Source organism: Ammospiza nelsoni, chromosome 3 (genome assembly GCF_027579445.1).
Source record: "Ammospiza nelsoni isolate bAmmNel1 chromosome 3, bAmmNel1.pri, whole genome shotgun sequence".
NCBI lineage: Eukaryota > Metazoa > Chordata > Aves > Passeriformes > Passerellidae > Ammospiza > Ammospiza nelsoni.
Genome location: NC_080635.1, coordinates 43,431,306 through 43,444,997, shown reverse-complemented (window position 1 = coordinate 43,444,997; position 13,692 = coordinate 43,431,306). Strand labels below are relative to the sequence as shown.

The 13,692-nt window shown below is 44.1% G+C and overlaps 1 protein-coding gene across 1 annotated transcript in view; it reads right to left on the bottom strand.

Annotated features, from left to right (window-relative positions):
* TSNAX (translin associated factor X) overlaps positions 1 to 13,692 on the bottom strand; it is a 53,070-nt gene that overhangs the window by 33,017 nt on the left and 6,361 nt on the right. The window lies entirely within an intron of this gene.

Here is a 13,692-nt window from a genome sequence, read left to right as displayed (position 1 = left end):
GCCATCCAGAATCTTGTTAAGAAGAAAAAAAAAAAAAACAAAAAAAAAACAAAAACAAAAACAAAAACAAAAAAAAAAAAAAAACCAAACCTAAAAACAGAACAAGGGCAGTGAGAAGATGGAAGAAGATCAGAAGGTGAAGGTCACTATTGTGTCACTTAGTCATTTGTGGAGAACTCCCCTCCTAGCACAGGCAGTATGAAAGTGTTTCCCTGTTAAGTGTTCCCATCTGTAGCTGCTGCCAGCTTGGCAGGGAAAGCAACTCTCTGATGAAAACAAATTCCCTTGTTCCCATGACATTGAGTTGCTCCTGCAACACTGCAGCTGTCAAAAAACTTGAGTGACTCCAAGGAGAAACTGCATTTACCCTGGCTGTTTTGCTCTCTCTTTTCAAACGCTAATTTTATATTCTACAGTCAGCCAAGCAACTCTTTACAAATTTTACAACCCATTCTCCCAAGAGCCCGAAGTCACAAAGCATTCACACAGTGCATAACCTGAGAACTAAAGCATAAAATGCATGAAAACACATAAAGCCTGTATGGACAGTCCTGAATAAGGCCAGGGAATCTGCCTACACCTTCATGAGCAAGCGCTCACCTGACTAATAAGAATTAAAACCAGACCACGTTAAAAGTTGATGAAAGCACAAGAAGATACAGCATATTAATCTGCCACACAGTAATCCTGCATCTGATTTACAAGAAAGTGTATAAAGCATGTCCTCGCCAGATTATCCACCAGCTGCATATCAAGAGCTTTAGAACAAATTTAGAGAATGAATAACTACAAATTGTATGTAATGAGTAGCTGGGAAACAGGATAAGATGCAAGATGAGTCTTTTAAAACTATACCATGCCAAACTAAGCAATTACCTTTCTTAGATGTGATTAACTCAATCCCTCTTTAGGCAGAGCTAACATAGTCTGTCTCAGCTATTGGACTTCAACAAAGCATTTGATTCAGTGCCACAACTTCGGTGATTAAAAGGCAAAGTGGAGAAGATGAAGATTAGTCAGCAAACTGTAAAGTAGGGAGGAACTGCCTTAAGGGAAGAATACAAGTTGCATTGGACAGGTGCTGTGCTGGCATGAGGGGGTTCCACAAGTACCAGTCTTAGGACTTTCAATGTTTTTACTGACAGTTCAGATATTAAAAAAAAAAACAAAACAAAACAAAAAACAAAAAACATCAAAAAACCAGCGGTATTGTGAAACATGACTGATCTGTGATGAAATCTGTCAACAGTAGACAGCTGGAGGGTGTTGCTGGTACTCAAAAAGTCATGGATATCACAGGCAGAAATCTCTCAGAGATGAAATTATACAATTAGAGTCAAATGGTGTAGTAAGAATCAGACAGAAAAGCAGTAGAAATTTTTCTAATAGCATTGATGAAAAGACACTAGAGAAACTTCATCTGGAATATTGTACACAATTCCAGTTAGATCTATTTTCAGAAAGCTCTCAAACTGCAACAGGTGCTGTGAAGATATATCCAGGATATCCAGGAACATTACAGGGAATAAACAGCCCATTCTATAAGACATTGGAAGAACTTCAGAAAAGCAAAGGATGAGGGATCTCATGATTTCTCACTATAAACAGTGTGGGGGGACAGGAGGGGAAAAGTAAAGCTGTTCAATTTGAAGGACAATCTGACTCAAACATATTTGACTGCAAGCTGGTCATCAGCAGACCAAGTCTTGAAATGAGAGCAAAGCTCCTAGTTACCAGAGGCATGACCAAAAAGACTACACACAGAGGAAGACAGCAGCAAATATTGCTGCTTTTTGATATGAGATCTCTATTTCCAAAGAACCTCTGCTACATGGCTGCCTGCAGTGACTCAGGCCAGTGCTCCAAGAAATCAATCCCTGTTCCTGCCCCTGTCCTCACAGCAGTTGCTGGTGGTGTCCCAGGAAGGTGTTCCTCAACTCTGGTCTTACACAAGCAGGCATCTCACTGGTTGCACAGACTTGAGAGGCAAATCTTTGAACCTCTGTCTCCCAGCCCTCAGGGAAGGTCACTCCCTTTTCTCACAGTGGTGTTCAAAATACAAAATCCTCTTCTATTTCTCCGGCTGCCAGTTTCCCAAAGGCGTTCTTCATTTTTATCTTTGGCAGCAGTTGAACAGCTCATCTCTCAGCCCAGGTGCTTCCTCCAACACGGGACAGGAAGTGAGCAGGCTCTGAGGCAGGCAGGTTACTGAGCCCCTGTGTGGTGTTTCTGCCCCTGTCCCAGCCCTGCAGCGTGCCCTGCTCTGTGCCCTGCCCCTCACAAGTGCCTGTGGGAACCTGCCTGAGCCAGCACCTGCTCTGTCCAAAACACACACACTACTGCACTTGAAAGAAAGGGGCACACAGGCCCCTGGGGAGAGGAGAAGGAAGGGGAGGCACACAGCTGTTATTGATCATCCATGCTATGGCTACAGATCCATAGGGCCTTTCCCCATAAAGGGAAAGAAATGTGTATTTTGAAAGGTTGAACGTTATCTTTTCTGGACCCAGCTACTTTAAAAACAGCATGTTAACTATGGCAGACAGTCAGGTGCTAAAGAACACAGAAGTGCTCTTTCATATTTTTAGACTTCAAAAATCCCTTCTTGGAAGAAAGGGCAGAGGAGGGTGAGGGTCAGGCAATAGGACTGTAAGCTCTGTCAACTGTATCAACTCACCTGGAGCACCTCAGATCCCCCAAAGCCATTATCATCCCTTGGGGACTGCTGTTCTGTGTGATCATAGTGATGCACACTTTCACCACCTGCTCTGACATGCAGCTGCACCTGCCCCTCCTTCCCAGCCTTGAGGCTGACCACGAGGAAAATGCCCTTTGTCACTTTGTCATTGCCAGCCATGCCAGGTTTACTAAACCACCTACCTTTTTTATTCAGCATTTTACTGGCCTTGTAAGACCTGGAACTTTTCCAAATACTGGTTGAAGCCACTCCACCTCTGCTCCCTCTCCTTGCTGGCAGGGGCTTTCTGCAGCCAGATGAAGTAATGGGTACCTGCAGGGTGTCCCTGCACGCCAGGAAGGCAGGGTCTGCTGGGAAGGTTAACGCTGGCTTTTCTTTTGCACATGCTAGCATCAAGAAGGTGTCACAGAACTTGCCCATAGTTGCAGCTCATCTGAATGTCAGCTCTGCTGGAACCCAGGAGTCCCTTGGGTTTTGAGAAGGGGATCTTGCCAGATTTCACAGAAAGCATTAACAGGGAACACACTGAGAGTAAGCTTGTGGAAGGCAGAGAATATGGGACAGGACTGTTTTAAATTTCTGTTACTACAGTACAATCCTGGCCTGGGCTCAAGGCTTCTCAAAACTGCCCAGTACCCACTCTAATGGTGATAGCATTCAGAGATAGACCCGTTCCTATGCAGATGGCACAGACAAATGTCACAATAAATAGTTCAGCAGTCTATCTTTAGAGCAGAGCTTCCACACATAGACACAAAAGTAGCTGTTTCGCCCACTCCTTTGTATGTTGGCCCTGATGTCCCAGTCTGACTGACCTTTCACTAGTGTGAAACTTCTGAGGGCTATTTTCATCCTGCTGTAAATCAGCAGAGCTTCAGGGTTGGCATCACAGTAGGTTCTTACCTCATGGAGACTGTTCCAGTACAACCTTCCTCTGGAGCACACCTCTGGGCAGGAGATAACAGGATTTGCTGTACATGCTGACTACTGCTGGCTGTGGCTGTCCCCCCACCAGAGGAATTCCGCACCAATCATTTAGCATTTCCCTCTTCCCATCCTTAAGAGAGGCCCCAAACAAGTACCAGTATCTCCCCTTCAAGCAGTACTTCTGCCACCCTGCTACCTTGCTGCAGCCAGTGAGGAGGTGAGCAGTGCAGCTCTCTGTGGTCTTCTGTGGTCAAGAGAGAGGGAGGTGTCTGCAGAAAGCAATTTATCCCTCCTAAAATCTTAACCATGTCTCTCTCTGAGGAAGTACCCTGGACAACTTTGTTCCTGACATTGGTGCTTCATTTAGACACCTAAAATGAGGTGTGGACAAATCCACACCCTTCTGCTTCTCCCATGATGTTTCACAAGCAGAAGTGTTGTAATTCTCCTGCTTGCTGCTCTCAGCCACTAATGTTGGATAGGATGTTAGATAAAATACATCCACCCACATTCTGGCAGAGCCCTTTCCCCCAAGTGACATAAATGATAACTTTCATCTTGCTTCACTAGATATTCAACATTGTGTAGTGCAAAGCATGCATATTTTCATTTTTGGTTGTGATCAATAACACAGCTCCTATCTCTGGCAACAACAGCCCAAAACACTAAGGGCTGGATCCTCTGTGGTGGTTGTCAAAATGGGAATATTTTGTAATCAATAGCATGAGAGTCTTTCTCAGGAAGATTTGCATTGCAGAATCAACAGCAACAGTAGTCCAAGCCAAGCTGATGAAAGAGACAGTTAATCCCAAAGAGCCAAGTCCCTGGAATGTGCCCTACTCTGGGAGGGCATCACTCAGCTACGTGCATATAGCTGGGTATGTCTGGTGTAGCTGAAGCTGGTAATTAGCCAGAGGTTGGGGCTTGGTTGGTGGTGGGGTTTTTTTGCCTAATTTTCTTTTTTTTTTTTAAGTAAGAAAAACATCCACAGTTGTTCCACAGGAAAAGAACAAGTAATCTACCCACATGGAATATATGCAGTTGTCTTTGTTTCCTCCTTGCTTACTTTCACCTTCTGCTAGTGTAATTTGAGTGACAAGATTTTTCCAGACACCAAATTAGGATAAACTGCAGTTGTGTGCAAGAGATGAAGGAGAATAACTGGCAAGCTTTTAACAAATCAGGAATATGTGCACAGGGCAGATACTGAAATGCACAAACTTTGCACTGTTTTGCAAAAACAGCCAAAGGCAGAGCCGCATAGGTAGAGTCCTGCAGCTGTAGGGTGTCTGTGCTTCACTTCCCACTCTCCCCTTCCCCTGGAGGCAGCTACTGCTGAGCTGTGACAGCTGAGCTGCATGTGAAGCAACTCTTAAACCACTTGAAGTTTTCAACCTGACGTGTTAAAGCAAACTCCCCTTACCCAAGCAGGGGAGTGAAAGGAAGCCCAAGGCATGATTCTTCAGTGAAGTAAAACACCCCAAGTGACACCACATCCCCTGGTGTCTGAGGAGGGCCATTTGCACACATGAATGGTCAGGAAAGTCCAGGACACAGTGGTTTGCACCTGCTTTGCCCGCTTGCACATGCCTCCACCCTGCCCTGTGCACTGAGGGACACGCTCTGAGTCACATCCAGTACAAAGTCAGGTCTGAGCCGACCGCATGTGAACGCTTGCTAGAAGGCAGCCTGTAAAACAGGCTTTCCTCACCACTGATCCTATGGAGCTACACACACGCTGGCAATGAAGCACCATCTCTGAAAAGCATCCCAAACACAAGCAAAAACAACAATGACAGTCAAAGCTAGAACCACATGAAACTACATAGGCAGGCCATATCACCTATGGTGTCTGAGCATCACTCGGCTCCATGCAAAACTGCTGACTGGCCAGTGCAAGGCCTGAATTAAATGAGTTTTAAGACGAAGTCCAGTCACTGACTATCTGCACTTTCCTAGACTGCTGCAATATAAAATGAAACAGGTCTGTGTTGATCATAAGTGAAGGTACCAAAACATGTCAACCCCTTGCGTGGTGCTTGGTAGAGCAGACCCAGGGAATGTTGCACTTCAGGGCACCTGGTTGGGTCTGACTGGCCAAAGCCATTTCTCTTGGCTCCCCAGCTGAACTGGCAAAGTTGACTTTTGCCACTCCAAGGATAAAAGACCAGAACTGGGACTGGCTCTTACCACTCAAGAGACCATAGAAATGGTCAAGCTGTTACAGGGAGCTGCCAGAAGATCTTGGAGAGCTGGGTATGCTATAACACCATCACAGGTGGCAGAAATAGCAGAGGTGGGAGCAGGGCAGTACTGTGTATCCTCCCATTCCAGCTTCCCAAGCTCTGCTCTAAAATACCTAGGAAAGCCACCACTATTCCAGCTGCTTACTTTGCACCAGTGACAAGCAACTTAACTGATCGTTCCTCATGTCTTCCTGCCTCAAAGCCCAGAAACTTCATTTCTCCTGGTGGAGGCAAGATGGTGCTTTTATTTCTCTGTCAGGCTTAGATAGGAGAGCCCAGATTAATGAGAAGAGCACAGGCCGAGTATGGGGCCAGGCACCCAAGCCATCCATTTGCAGGAAACCCAGCATGCCCAGCGCAAGACACCTGAGCACTGGGTGGAAGCTAAAATGTGGGGCTGGGAAGTTGTGTAGCTGAGAGGGATTTACATGGCCATGCCCTATGTGCTGAAAGCTCCCCCTGCTTATGTGCTGGAAGGGACAGAGTTCCTCCTGCCTGGCACAGAGCTGCCTCAGCCCTGGGCTGCGTGCTGCCCAGCTCGCACCTTGGCCCCACTTGGATTCACACACACCACACAATGCCTTCACACAGATATATTTATCAAGCTAAAAAAAGTTCTGGTTAGCGGTTGTGTTGGCTGTGAGGCTGAGTTGCGCTATCTAGGAGGGGAAAAGAGGCCACCTGGAGATGTAAAAATCTCACAAGCCAGCAAAATAAGGAGGGCAAGTATGCTGGTGGGAGGTTGGATATTTACTGGAGTGGAAGAATTCCAATACAGAAATGATTCATCTTCACAGCACGGTCCCTCCCCCACATAAAAAAAAATTCCTTTTACATATTTCCTGGAATATGTGATTGTACTAGAAGAGCATTTTATGCTCCTGTTATGAAAGGGAATCCAGTCCAGTGGGAGAAAGTAATTCTTGGAATAACTTCCAGTGAAATCAAGAGTTGTAACTGACTGACTTCAGTGTAGCAAGTCCTTGGGATATTGGTGGCTGCTGCAGTCATGTTTTTGTAGGCAGTCTGGATCTACAAGTTTTCCTAGTATAATAATTGCAGCAAGAACTGTGAGGTTTTGTAACCAAACTCGTTTATGCTGGCAAAATCCCTTCTTTGGATGATAGAGAGGTGACTTACATCACTTAATTTCTTCCAGTTTTTACTTGGGAGTTGCTGTTCTGTTATGTCTTTATGCTGTCTGCACAATAGGTATGAATGATTACTTCTGCATTGTTGTAACAGTACCTTTTTCTAGCATAGACAAACTAAAATGTCTAAACTATTTTATTTTTTATAATGCAAATATTAGGATATGGTTAGGGAAGAAAGAAACTACTGTCTTAAAACAAAGTAATAGATTGATGACCTACAATAGCCTGCAAGATAAATTCTGTGTGACAGCAAGAGAACAGAATTTACCAAAATAATCTAGATTATTTTCTTTCATTACTTTTATCATGATTGGGATCTTTATTTCCTAAGCAATCTCTATAAACATCTGCATTAACTTATAGCCTGTATATGTCTATTTTCATTTCTAAGATCCAAGTTAATCTTGTTTGCAGCACGCAAAGAACTTGAGCAGGATGTGATACCACTTTATGTCATCCCCACTCAGAAATGCAGGAGCCCTGCAGTATCACTGCCTGGCCAGCCCAAGGGGTAGCGGGACACCCACAGATTTGCCATTGCCAGTTTGACTGAGGATGATCTAAGGAACTTCTGGGAAGCAGATGTTCCCTGGTGCATCTCCTGGAAGTGAAAGGGAGCATGATAAAGAGAACAAAGTTGCAGGGGTAAAAATCTAAGCATGGGGAAATACAGCATCGCCTTGAAGGAGGGATTTCAGCTTGTATTTTGTCCTGGAAAGAATGGAGATAGGCTTGGAAGGTTCTGAAAGCAAAGATAAGCAGGTGTGTTTGATGGTTTAAAATCAGTGAAACTCAGTCTGTGCTTGTAGAGAGCAGCTTTACAATATTTCCCCATGTATGGCACGTGGAGCAAAGTCGCTCCACCTGTTGTGCACAGCAAAGAAACCTATGTGCATGCACAGAAAAATACCATCAGCCACAATATAAATGCACTTGTATATGTTGGGTTGAATTTTTCTCTTACTGAGGTAAGGAGATCAGTGGAAAGGGGTGACAAAACAGCAAGCAAAGAAAACAAATTTTGTAGCAGCCCTGTGAATGTGTATGCAGCTTCAGGGCCAATGAGTGTGTCTCTCACAACCAGAGAAAGGATATTGCAGCAAGCAGTATAAAAGAAGGAGAGTCTGGCACAGTTTGGGCTATCAGGCTGGCTAAAAAAAAGACTGTATCTTGTAGCTATAACCCAAAAATAGACTGCAAGACTAAAAAAAGCATGGATATATCAACAACTAAAAAGAGATCAAAAATGAAGCCCATAAAGATTGTAAGTCATATGAGATCCAGAACTTTAGAGCTTATAAAAGAGAGTGATGAAAACTAAATTATACTAATTCACACTACCTAGTTTCAATCACCAGAACCAAAACAAGCAGACAGCTTTATTTACTGTTCTTTCATTTTTTCTGGGATGTACAAACTGAAGGTGCTGTATGCCAGACCTCCCATGCTTCTCCTATACAGATCATGTTTCCTGCTTGCACAGGCCTTTCTCTTCTGCCACCACCTCAAGTATGTGCTTTGGTGGCTACCTCAAAAAGTGCCTGGAGGACTGAAAAGGTGAGAAGCAAGAAACTGGCTGTGTCTGGAGGAACAGGCTGTGTGAATCCCACTGTGCAGGTTAGACATCTGTCTTGAGTTTGCAGGGTTTTACAAAGTATTTCACGTGCCACCTTCTCTTGCCCATGGGTTAGGATGCCCACCAAACAAAGCTGGTGTCTTGGTCTTCAAGAGATGGCAGCAGATCTGACTGAATAGGGACCAGCAGCTCACACAGGCTGCTGCTTAGCAAGTCTTGGCACCACCAGGGGTGTAGCCAGCTGCCCAGGGCATTTTAAACTTTACTTACAGACCCAGGACCCTTGGTTAAGATATATCCTGCTAAGATACTCTAATCTTTCATCTGATTTAACCCTCCATCCCTGCTCAGGGGTATTAAGGGTTTAGTTCAGCATTTGCAACAGGACCCAGATAGATGAACAGCTTAAGGTGAAAAGACAAGCTAAGCAGAGGGGCTGCAGCAGAGGCTGATTCTTGTCCCATCTGGGGAATACACAGAGCCCTGTCATTTGTGCTGTGTGCTGCTGCAAGCACTGGACATGAGCTGGCCCAGCATGAGCAGTCTCTGCATGAACACACCAGGCTCAGGTGAGACAAGGAGAGACAAGGAAAGCCAGAGGAGAGGCAGGCAGGCTGCTGGGGCAGCATGGGGAAAGGAAGGGAGGGAACAGCTCTACCCAAAGCCCTGCTTGTGCAGTCACAGCCTGTCTGCAACCACAGCCATATGGACTGCAACCTCCAGCCAGACTGGCGACTCAAGTTTCCAGCTTGAAGTGTCAGTACCTCCATCCAATCCCATCCTGGCTGTTACAATTCTCCTCCTAACCATCACTACCCTGTCAGCAAAACTGTTTGTATGCTTCCCCTGCTCCTCTGCTATCAAAGTGAGCCGTGCTAGGTCAGGCAGCTGAAACACAAGGTCTGCCTATATCTAGTTCAATGCTAGTAAATAGGTCAAGGAAAGCTGGCAGGGTGTGTGTGTGCCTGAGAGCTGGGTTGAGCAGTAATCTCCTCAGCCCACAGACCTGGAGTTTAACACTGACAGGCACCTCTGTGCTGCTCTGCCCCATGCACCCAGGAGCTGGCTTTGGCTTTGTTCAGGGCAAGCTACACCAAGAGGGTGAGTCTAGTCAGAGGAACTCCAGATGTGCCCCACGCTTTTTCATCCCTACATTCTCCTTGACTGCCTCTCTCCCCCGCTGGCAGTCAAGGAGAAGGTTCCATTGAGGCCCAGCTGGGGTCAAGCAGAGCCACCATGCTGCACACACTGCCAGGGGCACAGTCCCTCCCTCCTGGAACAACAGGGTGTGAAAGCAGAGGGTGGATGGTCCTGGCCATGCAGGGTGCAGTCCCTCTGCCTCAGCACACCAGAGCATGATGCTGCTGAGCTGCCTTCTCACACCAGCAGTTTTCATGCCCCTAGTTGCTTGCAGCTAGTGAGACATGGTTTTGGTGATGCTTTAAATGCTCAGATCTTGACTACTGGGGCCTAGCAATGCTCTCCTCCTAGGTGTAATACATATCCTGTGGTGTAGATGGGTTTGGGGTTGAGCTTATGAGAGCACAGAATTTGCAAGTTCTCACCTCTTCCTTCCTTCCTTCTCAAGCCTCTCAAATCAAGATGCCACAAACAAACCACTTTCGTGCAAGTGCCTGTACTACTGTTTTATGTAATTCAGAACTGCAAAATCACTTTCTCCAGTACCTTAGTAGGCATCAGTGTGAGATTCTCTGACAAGGGATCCAAGGAGACCTGGTGTTGACTTTTCTGTACAACAAGAACCTTTACTCTCTAAATAAGATAATTATCAAGAGGGTGTTTGTGCCCATTCTTGTTTTCGGGGACTCTCCTTTCTCTTTGCCACCATGACTCATAAAACTCATTAAGCCAGAGTATGCCTAGCAGAACATTAATTACACAGCAGTTGCAGGGTAGTGACGGAATCTACGTTTAACAGGCTGACAGCAAGATGGCTTTATCTACAAAGCTGCTTAGATATCAGTATAGCCAGTGCCATCCATAAGGCTGGCCAAGCCATACCAGGCACCAAAACAGCAAGGAGGAAGGTAAAATTTGTGCCAGGAGTAGGCTCAAGACACTAGAGATTTGCATAAACTGTCTGAAAACCTGCCTGTCATCACCATGTCTAGGGCAATGTGTGGAAACATTATCTGGTAAATCAACAGCCTTGCACTGCACAGTGACCTAGATAGGAAATACGATGCAAGAAGGGAGAAGGTGAGACTGTGCACTGTTGTAACACAAAGATCAGCTTATTTGCTGCTGCATTTACTCTACCTATGAGTTTAATAGTCAATAAACCACTTGAAAACAAGTTCTAGCCTCTCCCTTCTTTCTCAGACTCTCTCACAGCAATACAACATGCAGCCAGACTAATTTATGAACAATTTATTTCAGTAGTTAGCAAAATGTTAAGAAAATATTCTTAAAACCACTGTACACATGTCAGGTATGGGTGCACAACTTCAAGAGTACAGCCTTAGGGTGTCTGAAAAGCTGCTCAGAGAGATTACACCAACACTGGAGTGACTACTTCTGTCTTGTGTGTGTGTGAACAGGCTTGTTTACATGAAGAAGCCCTTTCTATTGGGGCCTTGGAGATTGCAGTAGATGATTCAGTTGCAGCAGCCTGGGATATGTGAGAATGACTTTGCTGACTGGAATAAAAAAGCAAAGGGAAGTTTTTGGGAGTTAATGCATGACACTGTTAGAAATCCCCTCCCATTTGTACATTTTGTCCCAATTACTTAGAAGCCAAACATGACCAAGTGATTTGTCATCAGTTTTGGTTTTGTGAGGTTTTTCTCCTTGTAATTTACCTTACAATTAGCAGTTTGTATCATACATTCTAGCCCATCTAAAGGGCTGGTCTTAAAATTCCACCATAAAACCTCAGCACACTAATAGAAGTAAACACTGTTCTGGTACAGAAAACACATCTCCCTCACCTTTAAAGAGATTAAGAAATTGTAAGCTTTTTTAAAGAAATTGTAGCTGGATGATTCAGGAAGGCAGAGGAATGATAGCCTTGTAGGGCAGTGGCTCAGTTTTCCTATATTATTATTATTTCCATGTTGTTTTTACATCAACAAAATTAAGGTTTCTCTTAACTCTGAAACTGCTGGCAGGAAGAAAAACATTTAAAGATTGCATACAAAGGTCTTTGAGATCAAACAATAACTTACCTATAGACCACCATTCAATATGCAGTCTGTAAGGAGGAAAATAGTTTGCTTTCATTTTTTCATTCTTCTGTAGACAGAATATTGCCTCCAAAATTAGCCTTGTTCACTCCAAATTAGTGAGCTTAGCCAAAATTAAGCCTCTTTTTTATATTTTCAGATTTTTTTCCCCCCAAAAGTAACCAAACAAGTAATGGAGTATGCCTCTTTCAAATGTATAGTATACAAGACTTTGATATTGCTATGAGGCTGAGCTATCAGAAGTCTGAGCAAAATTTTCCTTTTTCAATAGAATTTTTTGAAGTTATTTATTTAGAAAATAATACATGAAACTTTACCCAAACACAACTTCTCCCCCATATTTAAACTGTAGCTAAATCTTGGAAAATACAGTGTAGCTACATTTTGGAAGACAGTACTTTTTAATCTGCCATCACAATCAAGGAACTTCCCTACATTATTGAAAAGGGAGAGTGTTAGGTCAGACTCTTCTGGTTTCTGTAACAATCACCTGGTTTCTTTCTATATTTACATATTTTTCAGAAACAAAATTTCAAGTGTTTTGCCCTTGGGACTTCGTCTAGAGTTATGTTTGTCATTATTCTCTCATATATTACCACACTCATGACAGTCCATCAGAAAAATTGAATAATTTCTACATGGTGAACTACAGCATTTCTAGCAGCATGTATTGCTGTATTCACTGGTCCCAGTGAAACCATTTCTCCATTTGTGGTGGGGAGGGAAGGATCCACTCTTCAGGAGTGTTTCTTGACTGACTGAGGCAGGCATCTTTTTTTGTTGTTTCCAGCTGATGGTCACTGTGGCTTCATTTTCCACATTGCTGGCAGTACTCTCTGTATAGCATCTAAGGGAATTTCTCCCTCCAAACACATTTTTGGGAAGAGCCTTATATCTTAATTATTCTCCTCTCAACCTGTCCTCTCACCTCATCTCACAATGAAGGGGATCCTGGTCCCCTTCCTGGTTCCACCACACTGCTCCGCAACTCTGGTCCCTCTGCCTCCATTGGAGCTCAGCACTCCCCCACACAACATTGCAAAACCTCCTCAGAGATGAAGACCTCCTCTATTTATAGAGCACTGAGGCTAGATGAAAGTTTCCAGAGAGTTTTCTGGAAGAGCTCACATCTAGCTGCTTTCCTTACAAAGGGAAACAAGCTTCCACCTTGCTTTTAGAGCTTTACCCAGCTCTAACAATCACCGAACCTTTGCAGTACAGTATGTAGTGCACCAGGCATGTGTTTGATGTTATATTGGCATTTATGAACCTCTGAAAACTTTTCTTCCTGACATGCTTGGGGCAGATTCTCTACCAGGAAACCATATTCTCAATTGATTTTTGTCCTAGGTCTGTGATTCAGAGCTGTCTTAAGATAACAGAGAAGAAAAACTGTTTTTAGCTTTGTGCTGCAGCTTTTCCTTTAAAGATTGAGGCTGATATTTTAAAATCAAAAATAAGGTTCCATTAACAAATGCACTGCTGCATGTTGCTCCACAAAGATATGATTCAGCATTTTTTTACTCGTGTCACAAGTTAAATACAGAATATGCTTTAAAATAGTGGATAAATGGCTGTAACTGTAGCTAAAATAAGGTAGGAGTCAGGCTGGGTTCACAGGGGGGCAAATCCACAAACACAGTCTGCACATATACGAGCAAGCCATGTTCAACCTCTTGGTACAAAATACCCTGCCCTTTGCATCTGCTGATTCTCTCAATTCAGTTTCAAAATTAAAAGCTTCTCTTCAATCAGAGAAAAGAGAAAGTAGAAATGGATCAAGTTACATAATGTGAAGTAAATAAAAGTGAAGTTACATGACATGACCGAGTCAGCTTACTATTCTGACTTGGGTGGTCCTGCTTTTCCCTCCCAAACTCCTGGC